Genomic DNA, 16,958 nt, shown 5'->3' with positions numbered 1-16,958 from the left:
AAAGGAATAATAAGGGTAATATAAATTGAGAGGGTGCATAATAATTAGCGCATGAGTGCGAGTTCCAGTAAATAAGAACAGGACCTAACAAAACGAATTGTGTTTATGATTATAGATTTCCGAGCGGAACCTAGAGCATCCTCCACCTCGAAATACCCAGGAAAGTTTACGAAACCAATTTCATTTACTATTGTGTTGTGAAAGTATTGTTTTATTATTATTGTATAAGTACCATGTTTGTCATGATACGTAGTTATTGAATTTTTGAATGATATAGCGATGTTGTACGATAAGTATATATCGTGAAATGTTTAATTCCGTTATAAGCGTAACACATTATAATAAGACCGAGAGTCGGTCGGGATTTTAAGATAAAAGCCCAAGAATCATTCTAGTGATATTACAAGACGATTATAAGTCCATAATTGTACGTTTTAAAGGGACTCGACGTCCACTTACCAATATTAAAGACCTCGATCCTTTATTAAAACGATTTCCAAAGATCGTATTCCCTCAACTATACTTTATCATTTGGACAAGAAATATTTACTTACTATTCACTTATTAGGGAGAAGTATTCTCCATTAAATATTTACTTCAATCTCAATTAAATATTAAAGTTATTAATGTATTAAACATAAATTAGCAGAGGAATATTATTTATTCTTTTAAAAGTAAACTCCTTCGAGGTTTAATTATTTATCGATTATCATTTAATTATTTACCATTTATTAAAGGGTTAATTTATGATTTAAAAATCATAGAGCCGGATTTTAATTACTTTCTGATTTTCGAAAATCATTCGAATAATTTCACATCGTCGGAGAATATTATCCCAACTTATTTAATATTGTGAATATAGTTTCAAGGAGAAACTTTTCCCCCTTATTTAATTATCTGTTGACAACGGTCAACTCACATCCTTAGTACTTCCTCCGAAAATCTCAGAAGTACGTATATATATATATACATTTATATCTTAGCAAGACAAACTGTTTTTATCAACAAGCAAAATGCTTGGGGAACTTCGATGTGGTTCGAGTTCTCGAGATATGATAGAATTCTTTTTAAAAAGGACAAGGGAGGGGTAGACTCTAGTACTATGTGTGCTAGATGGACTACCAAAGGTACCGCAGGCGAAGGTACTCTGTGTACTCAGGAACTTGTGAAGTATGTGTATACCCAAAAATGGGATATGTAGCCCGAATACGGCAAGGGTGATAACCAGGATACGAAGGTGTCGTCCTTCTACTAGTAGCAAAGGTTACTATTATCGTATTACGATTGATCATCGTATGCGGTGGCTCCAACGGGTGTCCTAATTCTTCCAATTGGAATTATGATGCAATACTGTAACCCAAGCCTAGGTGTTGGGATTACTATTAAGGTATTAGCAGGATAATAAAATCCCCTAAAGAATTGTTTTCATAGAAGGTGTGTATCACCAAGGGAAAACTAATTTCGAATGTAACATGAGTATCATATATGATATTTTACGTAAGTTATCATACAGTCATTTTCATATTGTACATTATTATGCTCGACATTATAGCTCACACTTGTTTTCTTAAATTGACATAACACAACAGTGAATCAAGATGCCTACCATGAGAACCACAGCCAGGAAACGGGTAGGAAATGGTCAGCTGTTCCGTAGATTGTTTGGTGATGTACCACAGGTAGTCTGAATAAGCTGGATTGGTTTTCAGTTGTTTTTAGTTCGGCTTATTTATAAGTATGACTTATGTAAGGTAATAAACAAGAAACGTATATTTGACCGATGGACTAGCCTTACTTAAAGGTTACTCCCCGGTAAGATTTAATTACTTTTGGGTTGTAATAATTATCACTTTATGGTTGAATTACTCTAGCTATGAATGGTTCGTTTCCAAGACAATAACCTATAAGAGTGTGTGTGTGATAAGTGTGGGGTCGTAAAGTGTGAGTATTTATATATTGTAGTGTGAGGTATATGGTTTGTAGTAGTTTAGATGGCGTGGCCTCCGAGATTCCTGACCCCGGATTTTGGGGCGCCACAGAAATGGTATCAGAGTCATAGGTTATCAAATCTTGGAAATGATAGGATATAAAATACGTAGACATAGGAATAATAAAATAATCAATTAGAGCTTAAGTCGAGTTCGTCGTCGGGCTACACGGGTAGTCTTGACTGTTTTTACCCTCAAGGAAATTCCGACTCTAAGTTAGTAACACCTTCCTATTGTGTCAGGTACCAGTGGAGCATAGGCAAGGATCCTGAGCGTGACCCTACTCCCGAGCCAGAGGACCCACCCATTGATGACTCAGATGATGACCTTACTGAGAATGTCCTAGAGGAGGAGACTGACCTTCCTGTCCCCATAGCTGATGACGTTGAGATGACCCAGGGAGATGGCATAGGCTGGAGGGATGTAGAGATGTACCATCACCCGACCATTCGCTCCCCTACCCCACCCCTCATGGATTCAGAGCCCTATGCCCTATGCTGATGATGATGATGAGGATGGGATATATGCACAGGTCTATGAGGCTTACGACATATCCTCTAGCGACCCAGACTCACCTCTACCACCCCCGGCGACCATACATGTAGCTGTACACTACTGGATGGTGGCTCAGCTTAACGTTGAGATAACTGTGGCATCTGCCCGCATTGCGGACTTACGTCAGGCATTGATAGCTGAGAGAGACATCCGACTAGGATACCCAGGGGATTTACGAGCTGCTTCCCCAGTCATAGCCCGCAGAGAGATCGATGGGATCGAGCTCCGTACCCGGGTTCAGATGAGGATGACAGCGATTGGAGGATACATCCTGGTAGTTGATGCAGAGCTGATGTTGGCAGGAGTGATGAGGAGGGTATGTGACCTCACGCGCAGTGACAGTGACTGAGGGACTAGTGACTAGATATGGACCTTGAAGAAGGCTGGGTGACTTGTCACCAATTTTGATAGGATAGCTAGTAGTAGATAGCGTTCCTAGCCCTTCAGGGTACACGGCTTATGTAATTGTATTTTAGTATTGAGAACAAGTAGTGATGTATTATAATCAGGCACGTATGAACTCAACTAGTTGTTTTGTCCCCCAGATATAATTGGGAGACCTTATGAAATATATATCTAGCAGTTATTAAGAAATTGATGTCCATATTATTCCACTTTATAAAAACATGCTAGATAATAGATGACATGCTTACATATGAATAAATTAATCCAATTATAAAATATTGCAACTATATTGACAAATTTTCATTATCAGAACAATGCCACCCCGTAGAAGAGGAACCAGGGCACAGCCCGCAAAATCTGTTAACCAACAACAGAATGAACCTGACCCTGTAGTAAATGAGGAAAGTGAAGAGGACCTAGACTATAATGAATATGACGAGGAAGAGTATGTAGAAGAAGAGGCTGAGGATACCCATCAGGGAGGAAACCCCATGAATGAATTTATGGAACTGTTAAGAGCAAATCTGAACCAATAGCCTATTCCACCACAGCCACATGCTGCCCAACAGAGTGCAGCCACTGCCTTTACGGCCTTCAAATCTCTCAAACCCCCAGAGTTTCTAGGATTTGCCGACCCCGTTGAAGCATGGGCCTAGCTCAAAGAGATAGAAAAGTCCTTCGAGATACTAGGTGTAGAGGAACGACACAAGACCATTTTCGCTTCTTATATGCTGAAAGGAGTAGCTAACTACTGGAGAGAGTCCAAACGAAATCTAGAGACTGATGTTGTGATCCCATGGGATAGATTTACCTGACTGTTCTTACACAAGTATTTCCCTAGGTTTATGGAGACCCAGATGGAGATTAAATTTCTGGAGTTGAAACAGGATAAGATGACAGTGGCGGAATATGAGGCCAAGTTTACTGAGTTGTCAAGTTTTGTGCCTGAGTTTGTGAATACCGAAGAAAAGAAAGCGTGAAGGTTTCAGCTTGGTCTGAAACAGTGGATCCAAAACCGAGTGGCGGTATTAGAACTAACAGAATATGCCACCTTAGTGCAGAAAGCCTCAATTGTTGAAGCTGGCAGTGAGAAAAGTCTGAAGGAAAAGGAAAATAGGAAGAGGAAGATGGGAAGCCAAGGCGGAGGAGGAGTAGGAACTGGGAACAGGAGCCTTCCAAGCAGGTTCTTCAGGGGAGTAGTGTCCCAACCTGCACGAGGCCCCGGATTCAGAAAGGCCCCGAGTGAGAGAGTTGGCCAGGGCGGCGGACAATCTAGGGCAACGTTCCATAGCCAACCCCGTGCCCCAATACCCGAATGTCAGACATGTGGGAGAAGATGCCTTGGAGTATGTACCCAGGTGAGAGCCCCTCTAAAATGTTACAGGTGTGACCAAATCAGACACCTTGCCAACAACTGCACCCGACCCAATGTGACGTGTTTCCAATGTGGGAAGGTAGGACACATGAGAAAGGATTGCCAGACATTGAATCCCACAGCCTCAGGGATGAGCAGAGCTACATCCGACCGACCTCCAGCTGCTAGGACCTTCAGCATGATCATTCAGGATGCTGTCCGAAACACTGACGTGATAGCAGGTACCCTTTTGTTAAATTCCGAACACGCAAATGTCGTATTTGATTCTGGAGCAACCAAGTCATTTATATCTCAAGATTTTGCTAAAAAGTTAAAACTTAACGTCGTACCCTTACGCGAGGTATTACGAGTGGAAATAGCAAACAAAGAAATAATTCTTGTGAATCAAGTACACCCTAAGTGCAAGTTGAAACTAGAAGGGAAGGTCTTCGAGGTTGACCTAATCCAATTTGCGTTAGGAGAATTTGATGTAATCTTAGGAATGGGTTGGTTATCCAGTAATGGAGTGCAAATAGATTGTGAACAGAAGAGGGTAAAGATAAGAGTGCAAAATGGGAAAGAAGTAGTGTTTAGAGGTCAACGACAGAACCATAAATTTCTGACCATGCTATAAGCAAAAAGGTTATTAAGGAATGGTAACGAGGCCTATTTAGCTTATGTGGTAGATATCAAGAAGGGAGTCCCTAATATACAGGACATACCCATCGTGAACGAATTTGAGGATGTGTTTCCAGAGAACTTACCAGGGTTGCCACCTGACAGAAATAGAGTTCGCTATAGAATTAGCACCAGGAATGAAACCAGTATCCAAGGCCCCATATAGGCTAGCCCCAGTTGAGATGAAAGAACTAGCTTCTCAACTGCAAGAGTTATTAGATAATGGAATGATAAGACCCAGTGTGTCGCCATGGGGAGCGCCAGTACTGTTCGTAAAGAAAAAGGACAGCAGTATGAGATTATGCATGGTCTATCGAGAATTGAATAAGCTGACTATTAAGAATAGCTACCCTCTCTCAGGATTGATGACCTATTCGACCAACTCAAGGGAGTTGTACATTTTTCCAAAATAGATTTGAGAACAGGATATCACCAATTAAAAATCAAACCTGAGAATATACCGAAGACTGCTTTTCGCATTAGGTATGGGCACTATGAGTTCTTAGTCATGTCGTTTGGGCTAACCAATGCACCCACAGCCTTTATAGATTTGATGAACATAGCGTTCAAAAAGTACCTAGATATATGTGTGATAGTTTTTATAGATGATATTCTGATCTACTCAAAGACAGAGCAAGAACATGCAGAACATTTGAGGATAGTCTTAGAAATCTTGAGGAATGAGAAATTTTATGCCAAGTTCTCGAAGTACGAGTTTTGGTTAAGAGAAGTTCAGTTTTTAGGACATGTGGTGAGTAGCAAAGGATTTTTAGTTGACCCTGCCAAAATAGAGGCGGTATCCAACTGGGAAAGACCAACTACCCCAACAGAGGTTAGGAGTTTTGTGGGTTTAGCAGGATATTACCGAAGGTTCATGCAAAATTTTGCTAAGATAGCCGGTCCACTGACTAGACTTACCTGGTAGACAGAAAAGTTCGTATGGACAGAGAAATGTGAGGAAAGCTTTCAGGAACTGAAAAGGAGGCTGGTGTCAGCACCAGTGCTCGCTCTTCCCGATGGAAAGGGAGAGTTTGTGATATATAGTGACGCATCGCTTAAGGGATTATGATGTATGCTTATGCAGCACGACAAAGTTATAGCTTATGACTCTCGGCAATTGAAGGAGTATGAGAGCAGATACCCTACGCATGATCTAGAATTAGCAGCCATAGTGTTTGCCCTGAAAATTTGGAGACACTACCTATACGCTGAGAAATGCGAGATCTACACAGACCATAAAAGCCTCAAATATATTTTCACTCGGAAGGAATTGAACATGAGACATAGGAGATGGTTAGAGTTGATTAAGGACTACGATTGTGAAATTTTGTATCACCCAGGTAAAGCCAATGTGGTGGCTGACGCCCTTAGTAGGAATGAAAGACTCAAGATGATAATGACATCGGAGGGGCTAATTAAAGAATTCGAGAAGATGGAAATTCGTGAGAATGACCGGTAAAGGAACGGAAGGATTATTTGAGATTAAGCTACTGTCGGAACTGACTGAAAAGATACGAGTATGTCAGGAAAAGAAGGTCAGTGAAGAAAGAGAAACATTGACCGGTGAAGAAGTGATATGCGAGAAGGACGAGAAAGGGATCACGAGATATGCGTCCCAAATTTGGACACCAAATATGCAAGAGTTAAAGGACAAGCTGTTGCACGAAGGGCATAACTCCAGATATTCAATCCACCCAGGAAGTACGAAGATGTACCGTGACCTTAAGGAATATTATTGGTGGCCTAACATGAAGAGAGAAGTAGCAGAGTGGGTCAGCAAGTGCTTGACCTGCCAGAGAGTGCAGGCTGAACATCAGCAACCTAGTGGACTATTACGGCCCCTGGAAATTCCGGAATGTAAATAGGAGCATATAGCCATGGATTTTGTGACAGGCCTACCAAGGACAAAGACCAATCACGACGCCATATGGGTTATCATAGATAGATTGACCAAGTCCGCACACTTCGTACCAATCAACGAAAGGTACACCATAGACAAGTTGGTGGATATTTACTCGAAGGAAATTGTGTGAGACACGGCGTTCCTGTAGCTATAGTGTCAGATAGAGACCCAAGGTTTAATTTCCGATTTTGGAGAAGCTTCCAGGAATGCCTAGGCACCAAACTAAACATGAGTACCGCTTACCACCCCCAGACTGATGGACAAAGTGAAAGGACTATTCAGACCCTAGAAGATATGCTACGAGTATGTGCCATTTATTTCAAAGGAAATTGGGATGACCACTTACCCCTGATCGAATTTGCTTACAACAATAGCTATCACGCTAGCATAAGAATGCTCCCGTATGAAGCTCTTTATGGACGGAGATGTCGCTCTCCCCTATATTGGGATGAAGTTGGAGAACACAAGATATTAGGACCAGAGTTAGTCCAACAGACCAGGGAAATGGTGAGACTCATCAGGAAAAGACTGGTAGCAGCTCGGGATAGATGAAAGAAGTACGCCGACCAAACCAGGAAGGATATGGAATATGAAGTAGGAGATTTTGTGCTATTGAAGGTATCTCCATGGAAAGGAATGATAAGATTTGGGAAGAAAGGGAAGCTGAGTCCCAGATTTATAGGACCCTTTGAAAGTTTGAGGAGAATAGGACCTCTAGCTTATGAGCTCGCCTTGCCTCCTAATCTGCAACAAGTGCACAACGTGTTCCACGTGTCCATGTTAAGGAAGTACCATGCAGATGCACGACATGTAATAGAATACGAGCAGGTAGATGTACAACCAGACCTGACCTACATCGAGCAGCCAGTAAGGATAATGGACCAAAAAGAACAAGTGCTGAGGAACAAGACTGTGAAGCTGGTTAGAATCTTATGGAGGAATCAAAATGTCGAGGAGTCAACTTGGGAACTTGAAGACGCAATGAGGAATAAATACCCCCATTTATTTTCTAATTGATTCTGGGACGGAATCCTTGTTAGAGGGGAAGACTGTAATAACTCAAATTTTTGAGACCTTGTAAAACGTTTAATGAATAGTAACCCTGACGGGCGGGAAAAACTTTTGAGCCCACACCATGTAGTACATGAGAAAATGAGTTTCGAAGTTGATATTACGGTTATACGTACCAAATGAGTGTATGTAAACGCAATTAGTTTTTGAAGAAAGCGAACTTTGAAAAACGACCATATTTACGACTCATCGAGGATTACGAGAATCCCAATATAAGTACAAGATTAAAACCCTACGGATTTATATCCAAGTATGATAATTCAAAATATAAGAAATAAATGCGAAAGTAATTACATCACGAACCATTTACGAGGAAGTATTACAAAAACGTTTAAGCAACCGAGCGAACGCGTAAACGATTAAATAAACGTAACGCACCAACGAACCATGGTAAGAAAGTAACCATGGTTACTTTATCAAATAGTGAGCTAGATATAGGATGATCAACCAAGGCTAATCAAATAGTGTGCTAAGGAAGCTAAAACAAGTAGCTTAGCTTGTAAACTAGGAAGCTACTTAGATTTGTCCATGGATTTGGAAACAAGAATAAACCTAGGATTCACTAGGATAATATCAAATCAATATAAGATATCACCAATCTCATTTCCTAGAAGCAACCAAGGAAGCAAGCATAAAACTATCTCCCCCTTCTTCATTTCTCTTCCATTCGGCTTTCTTCATCAAGGAAGGAATTCAAAATTAAAATCTCAAGTTCTAGCCATGGTTAAATCCTCCCATTAATTCTAAAGCTTCCTAACAACCAAACTAAGGTAAGATAATTCTTTGATCTCTTTTTATCAAGGTTTGATGGGTGTAACAAAATCAAGAAAGTTGAGAATGAATAGTATGAATAGTAACTCTTCTTTGGTTTCTTGATTTCAATGGTAATTTTAGGTTCCAAAAACCATACCAAGCACTCCCAAGACTCCACCAACCTCAAGAACACATATCAAGCTTTGAAGAAAGATAAAAATCTTTGACCCAACTTTATTTAAGATTCAAATTCAAGATCCTTTTAGTATGTAGTTATAAACCTAGTTTTAGAGGTGATATTGTTGAAATCTTGATGTTTAGCTAAGTAGATTTAAGGTTGATTGTTGTTGCCTCAAGAATAAGATGTTCTTAAGAGGATTTAGTGTGTTGATGATGATATGATGATTGTTGGTGGTAGTATAAAGATTTAAGGCGTAAACGAAACTCTGATCGTAAACGTAATCTCGCTAAAACGAACAAAACATAACTTTAAGTTTCTGCAGAAAGTCCCGAAAATTTAAACTATAGTTTCTTGAAAAATAACCTTTTATTATGATAGAAAATGTTATAAGGATCGTTTAGGCGCTTGAATCGCTTGATTCCGATTTACGGATTAAAAGTTATGGCCGTTTTACTAAAAGTGATTTACGCGACAAAAACTGTTACGAATTACGAATTTGAAAATATAAAAGATCCACTTAAGAATGTTCATAAATCATGAAATTTTTACAGAGAGTATTATTTTGAGTTTCCTAACTTCCATAAAAAATTCAAGTAAAAATAATGATTTTTCAAGTTTATAAAAATATCGGAGCCGAGACCGCGCGATTAGAAACCGTAAAATCCATAAGCGGAGCCGACGACGAAAATGAAAATGAACCTAAGATACTTAGAAAAAATGAAGCAACCATGATGTGAATAAGTACTTAAAGGAATAATAAGGGTAATATAAGTTGAGAGGGTGCATAATAAGTAGCGCATGAGTGCGAGTCGCCGTAAATTAGAACAAAACCTAACAAAATAAATTGTGTTTATGATTATAGATTTCCGAGCGGAACCTAGAGCATCCTCCACCTCGAGATACCCAGGTAATTTTACGAAACCAATTCCATTTACTGTTGTGTTGTGACTGGTTTTTTTATTATCATTGCATAAGTACCATGTTTGCCATGATACGTAGTTATTGAATTTTTGCATGATATAGCGTTGTTGTACGATAAGTATATATCGTGAAATGTTTAATTCCGCTATAAGCGTAATGCATTATAATAAGACCGTGAGTCGGTCGGGATTTCAAGATAAAAATCCGGGAATCATTTCGGTGATATTATAGGACGATTACAAGTCCATAGTAGTACGTTTTAAAGGGACTCGACGTCCACTTACCAATATTAAACACCTCGAGCTTTTATTAAAACGATTTCCAAAGATCGTATTCCCTCAACTATACTTTATCATTTGGACAAGAAATATTTACTTACTATTCACTTATTAGGGAGAAGTATTCTCCATTAAATATTTACTTCAATCTTAATTAAATATTAAAGTTATTAATGTATTAAACATAAATTAGCTGAGGAATATTATTTATTCTTTAATAAGTAAACTCCTTCGAGGTTTAATTATTTATCGATTATGATTTAATTATTTACTATTTATTAAAGGGTTTATTTATGATTTAAAAATCATAGAACCGGATTTAAATTACTTTCTGATTTTTGAAAATTATTCGAATTATTTCAGATCGTCGGAGAATATTATCCCGACTTATTTAATATTATGAATATAGTTTCAAGGAGAAACTTTTCCCCCTTATTTAATTATCTGTTGACAACAGTCAACTAACATCCTTAGTACTTCCTCCGAAAATTTCGGAAGTACGTATATATATATATTTATATCTTAGTAAGACAATCTGTTTCTATCAACAAGCAAAACGCTTGGGGAACTTCGATGTGGTTCGAGTTCTCGAGATATGACAGAATTCTTTTTAAAAAGGACAAGGGAGGGGTAGACTCTGGTACTATGTGTGCTAGATGGACTACCAATGGTACCGCAGGCGAAGGTACTCTATGTACTCAGGAACATGTGAAGTATGTGTATACCCAAAAATGGGACACGTAGCCCGAATGTGGCAAGGGTGATAACCAGGATACGAAGGTGTCGTCCTTCTACTAGTAGAAAAGGTTACTATTATCGTATTACGACTGACCATCGTATGCGGTGGCTCCAACAGGTGTCCTAATTCTTCCAATTCGAATTGTGATGCAATACCGTAACCCAAGCCTAGGTGCTAGATTTACTATTAAGGTATTCGCAGGATAATAAAATCCCCGAAAGAATTGTTTTCATAGTAGGTGTGTATCACCAAGGGAAAAATAATTTCGAATATAACATAAGTATCATATATGATGTTTTACGTAAGTTATCATACAGTCATTTTCATACTGTACATTATTATGCTGGGCATTATAGCTCACACTTGTTTTCTTAAATTGACACAACACAACAGTGAATCAAGATGCCTACCATGAGAACCACGGCCAGGAAACGGGTAGGAAATGGCCAGCTATTCCGTAGATTGTTTTGTTATGTAAGGTAATAAACAAGAAACGTATATTTGACCGACGGACTAGCCTTACTTAAAGGTTACTCCCCGGTAAGATTTAATTACTTTTGGTTTGTTATAATTATCACTTTATGGTTGAATTACTCTAGCTATGAATGGTTCGTTTCCAAGACAATAACTTGTAAGAGTGTGTGTGTGATAAGTGTGGGGTTGTAAAGTATGAGTATTTAAATATTGTAGTGTGAGGTATGTGGTTTGCAGTAGTTTAGATGGCGTGGCCTCCGAGATTCCTGACCCCGGATTTTGGGGCGCCATATCACATGTCGGCGAAGTTTAGTCGCATCAGATTCAGAAGTAGTGCATAGCTACATCCAAGGATCAAGCCTATCTATTCCGAAGCAGTGACTCTTAAGGATTCGGTTCAAGAGGTGGTTACAAGCCTGAAATGGGGATAGAACAAGATTTGATAGTTAAAGTTCTGACAAGATATATGTTACAAATAACTATCAGGAGTTTTATTATAACAAAACAAGAACCTTGACAAACAATGATGAGTAAGGACTCAGTTGATATGCCAATACAAAGGTGGAATATTTTCTTAAGAAAGTATCCAAGTTGAACTTATAATTTCTTAAGGAAAGAGTTGGGATGGATCAGATGATGAGAAGTAAGATCATGAATATCTTGTTTTTATAGCAATCTCTGAAGTGGATCCAACTCACAAATATCAGGTTTCAAATTCTTTAACCACTGCAGTATTTAGTTCTCATTATTTAATGCATATTAAGATCTTAGTGTTCAAATATCTAACACAATCACAAGCATAATAAAGTCACATAGATAATGGTGAACTGGTTTTCTAGGAATGATGTTTTACTTGTTCATGATACTTTAGATGATCTTAAATTTGTGTTTGAATATTTGTTGAACATGATTTATTGCTTTAGCTAGATATAAGTTTTTTTAAATGGCATTTATATCCACTTAGAACGTTTCGTAAAGGCTTGAAATGATGTTTTGTACTCAAGTTGTTTGTGTTTTTGATGTGTTTTCGTAGTGTTTTGCATTTCAGGGCATAATTGAAAGGAGGACTGGATTTTACATGTTTTACGCTTAGAAGAGTGTTAGGATGGAGCCTCGGTCGAATGTGCACAAGAAACCAGCAAGTGAAGTCAAGAAGGAAGAAAAAATAAGTTTTTCTAGAAGCTCAGGCCGGCCGGTCCAGTCTCTATGGCGGTCGCGCTCACTTAGCAGAAACCCAGGGCGGCCGTGCGGGATCTCAAGGCGGCCGCACTAGGTCGATTTTTTAGATTTCTAGTTCTATTGGAAGACTGATTTGATGGACTCCTGATTGAATGGGCTGGTATTAAGACTCCAAAAAGACATTTTTGATATATAGGAGCAAGGAGAGAGAGCAGAGAGAAGACCTAATAGCACAAATTCAATGAAGGAGAAGAAGATCTAGTTTTTGCTTGTGATTCTTTGCTTAAGTTGTAATCTTGGATACTTGTTTTGTTTGTTGTTTGAACCTAATACTCTTGTTAACATACTTTTCTATTATTATTCAGTTATAAAGACTTAGTTTATTTACCATGCTTTCATCGGAACCCATGGTGATGATGAGTTCGGTTATGAACTAATCGTTATCATGGGGTTCTAACGGATTTACTTATGTATTTATTTAGTTAATTGTTTTGATACCTAAGTGTGTGGTGATTGTATGATATCCTAGTATTGGTTGTGCGTATTCGTCTTATGAGTGTCGCGAACTTATAAGATAGCATGTTAATCTCTATTGAAGCGACAGTGAATATAGGGGTTTAGAACTTGCCATGCTAGCATAGGTTCATGTATTTGTTATGCATGATTCGTAGGTAATTTTAACCACCTTACTTGCCCTATGTAATCACGATAGATAACTTGCACCTTAAACCTTTAAGTTGTCAATTTTTTTAGACATATAGGGTCTCAACATAATTGGTGTCTATGCAGCTTCTATCTCTTTTGTGGATGTCTAGTAGTAGTGTAATCGTACAACGAAAGTTGGCATTTACTAGTTTCAAATTATCTGATTAGTTAATATCACCATTGCATGTAAAGGTTAAGAACAATGACTTTGAATAAAGTATTTAATGAAGTTAGAATCCCAAGTTTGTCTCATATAGTAAATCAATCACTTTTAATCTCTTAGTTAATTTGCATTTTAGTTTAATCTTAATTATAAACAACCCAATTTGTTATGGTCTTAGCATTGAGAAATAGCCATACCATTATTGCATAGGTGCATAATCTTAAGTTAACCTAAAACGAGTCTGTGTGGGAACAAACTAGAAAGTATTCTATATTACTTACAAACACGTATACTTGCGTATAATTTAACGCGGGTTTTAGTCCTAACAAGTTTTTGACGCCGCTGTCGGGGACTCAGTGTTAATTTTTTTAGTTTATGTGCTTAAAATCAGTGGTCGTTAAAGTTCAGTGACTCGGATATTTTACTTGTTTGCTTGTTTGTGTTTTAGGTACTCTAGAGAGCGTTTATGCTAACGTGTTCTCGATCTCGCAAGAGAACACTGGATAAAGCGGAGGAAGAAGTTCTTGCAGAAGTTGAGAAAGTGGAAGAAGAAGCGATTATTTTAATAGGAGATCAAGCAACAAATCTGAAAGCTTTGATGAATTACTCTCAACCGAAGATCAATGACATTCAGTCTAGCATTGTCAGACCAGCCATCACGGCTAATACTTTTGAAATCAAGGCTAGCACGATTCAGATGGTGCAGAATTTAGTCCAGTTTAGGGTTCTCCAACGGAAGATCCCAACATGCACATTAGAGATTTCATCGAGATCTGCGACACTTTCAAATTCAACAATGTTTCTGAAGATGTTGTTAAGTTGAGGCTTTTCCCATTCTCTCTGAGGGATAAAGCTAAGTGTTGGTTGCATTCTCTACCACCAGGCTCTATTACTACTTGGGAAGATCATGCTCAAAAGTTTCTTACTAAATTCTTCCCTATGGCAAAGACAGCTGCAATCAAGAACGCTCTTACTCAATTTGCGCAGCAATCGGGAGAGCCTTTATGTGAAGCTTGAGAGCGTTATAAGGAGATGCTTAGGAAGTGTCCTCATCATGGGATGCCTGACTGGATGATTATCAATTACTTTTATAATGGTTTAGGAGTACATTCTAGACCCATGCTCGATGCAGCATCAGGTGGAGCGTTATGGGCTAAGAGTTACGATGAAGCTTATGAGTTAATTAAACTGATGGCTGCTAATGAGTACCAGAACCCTTCTTAGAGACCACCTCAAGGAAAGGTTGCAGGAATTCTGAAGGTGGATGCAGCTACTGCTATAGCTGCTCAGCTTAAGGCTTTAACGATGAAGATGGATTCTTTGGCAATTTAATGGAGTTAATCAGATCACAAGTCTTTGTGAGCTTTGTGCAGGTGCACATGAAACTGAGTATTGTGTTATTTCTAGTGAATCAGCTCAATTTGTGAGCAACTTTCAGAGGTCGTAGCAACCAGTTCCAGCCACTTATCATCCAAACAACCGCAATCATCCTAACTTCAATTGGAGCAACAATCAGAATGCGGTGTGTTAACTTCAATTGGAGCAACAATCAGAATGCGGAAACAAGATCTGTGATGGCGGTTCTTCGTCGGAAATGTGAACAGTAACCGGCGGATCCGATGAACAGTATTCGTCGGAAAAGATGAACAGTATTCGTCGTAAAAGATGAACAGTGTTTGGTGGTGGTGATTATTGGGGGCTGAGATTGCTTAGGGTTAGTGGTGGCTCCTTTGCGCTCTCGCTTCTGACCCCTTACAATTTGCCTACATACCCCTATTTATAGGGGATCAAGTCCACGTAGTTCTTGGGGAACAAGAAACCTAATGGGCTTAGATTTCTTATCCCAAGGCCCAGTAGGAAACCCACTGGAAACCGTCTTCTACTAGCTTTAGGAATGTCCACCGATGAGGCCCAACCACAAAGGCCCAAGGCTCATCCGTGGCTTCGAGACTTCACGGATTAGGCATCTCCCTGGCCAATGATAACCCTCCGCTACCAGCTGTTTCTCTAGTCAACGAACGTAGGTATAGCCGTGATTCACCCCAAATGTTGGACGCATTCTTGTCCCCCGATAAGGAGCCCCTACCAGATTGCAGAACAAGTGATCCCAAGCTTTTGGGTGCAAAGTGCAGGATACTCCAAAGTCTCCCAACAAAGACACCCGTTGACTACAAAAACAGAGCTCCCAAAGCACACACCAGATTTCACCCCACATCCCCAATGAGGACACCCATTGACTACAGGAGGAGGCCTTCAGTCCAGGCATACCCCTGGAGGTCTCTGACCACGGACACCGCCTTTCCCGTAGATATGCTACAGGAAGGAGTTCTTCAATAGAGTACCAGCATCAAATAGGTTAGTAATAATAATCTCCATCTTCCTTGAATCTTCCAAAAAGTTCGTCCAAGTAGCATGTCAAAGTTGTATTATGTGCCAAGTGGAAGTTAAGGGCACGCCCAAACATTCCTGCATGTTGGCGCCGCCCTGTGTCATCAGCCCTTGATCTCTTCCTTTGTCATTCTACATCATAGGGTGCGCCTTAAATTACTCACCATTAGGGCTTGCCCCAACTCTGTCCAGTAAAGCCAAGGCATGAGTCTGTGAAAGTAATCATGTCCGAGTAATCCGTCCAAGGAGCCTTCCTCACTCAGGGCGCGCCCTAAGTCTCACCATGGAACAGAATCCAATCAAGGAATTCCTCACCCCCTCTTCAATAATTGGACGTGCCTCCCCATTATGTTTGAGGGCGCGCCTTTAAGGCATGTTAACCACAACTGTCAATCAGCTATTCAATCAATGGGGCGCGTTCTTAGGGCGCGCCTTCTTTTTATGGAAAGTCAATATTATCTTTTCCTAGATTTTAGGCGTTTCTCCTTCGATTTTGCCTATTTTATCAATCTCAATCTGAATATTGTTTATACCAATTTTTGGGACAACTACCCCCCAAATTCCCTATGTCATTGAAAATGGGATTGGAATTTTTTCTTCATCCTTATCAAAATCTGTATAAATAAACTCTCCAATATTATTTTACTAGGCGCGCCTTCAATAGAGCGTGCTTTCTTAAAGTTCCAAATTTTGCATCCAGGACTTCTAGTTACTGAGATAATTTATACGAGGCGCGCCTTCAAGAGGGCGCGTCCAAAAATTTGAATTATTTTAAAACGGTTCCCCTATTTATTCGAAAATCGTGCCTGACATGATTGACGTGATTTATTTTAACAGCTGTCATTTTTTCAACTATAAATACCAATCATATCCTTTTTTTACTTTTCACTCTTACCCTCTCTCTTACTTTACCCCATTTCCTTTTCAGAGCACCACCACCGGCGGCACTACTCTTCTGCTCAGAATTCTCTCTCTCGGCCACCATTTCCCCAACTTTTTCCGATCATTCTCTTCTTCATTTGAAAAGATATGTAAAACCTCTTTCTTTTCTGAATTTCATCACATAAATCACATTGCATGCTACTTTATCTCTTCAACTCCCTTAACTGTTCTTGAAAATATACATAAAATGGTGTATGTATCTGTGTATATATATGTGTAATTTCGAATTTTTACTGATTTAGATCCAAAATCATTGGGTTTAACTTTTAAATTGGTGTTTT

At 39.2% G+C, this 16,958-nt stretch overlaps 1 non-coding gene across 1 annotated transcript; it reads right to left on the bottom strand.

Annotated features, from left to right (window-relative positions):
• Positions 1-14,301: 14,301 nt before the first annotated feature.
• Positions 14,302-14,408, bottom strand: LOC141709204 (small nucleolar RNA R71). The gene has a single exon (XR_012569793.1). It is a non-coding gene; the product is annotated as a small nucleolar RNA R71 (small nucleolar RNA).
• Positions 14,409-16,958: the final 2,550 nt, after the last annotated feature.

Source organism: Apium graveolens, chromosome 2 (assembly GCF_009905375.1).
Source record: "Apium graveolens cultivar Ventura chromosome 2, ASM990537v1, whole genome shotgun sequence".
In the NCBI taxonomy this organism is placed as follows: domain Eukaryota; kingdom Viridiplantae; phylum Streptophyta; class Magnoliopsida; order Apiales; family Apiaceae; genus Apium; species Apium graveolens.
This window is presented reverse-complemented; position numbering and strand designations above follow the sequence as displayed.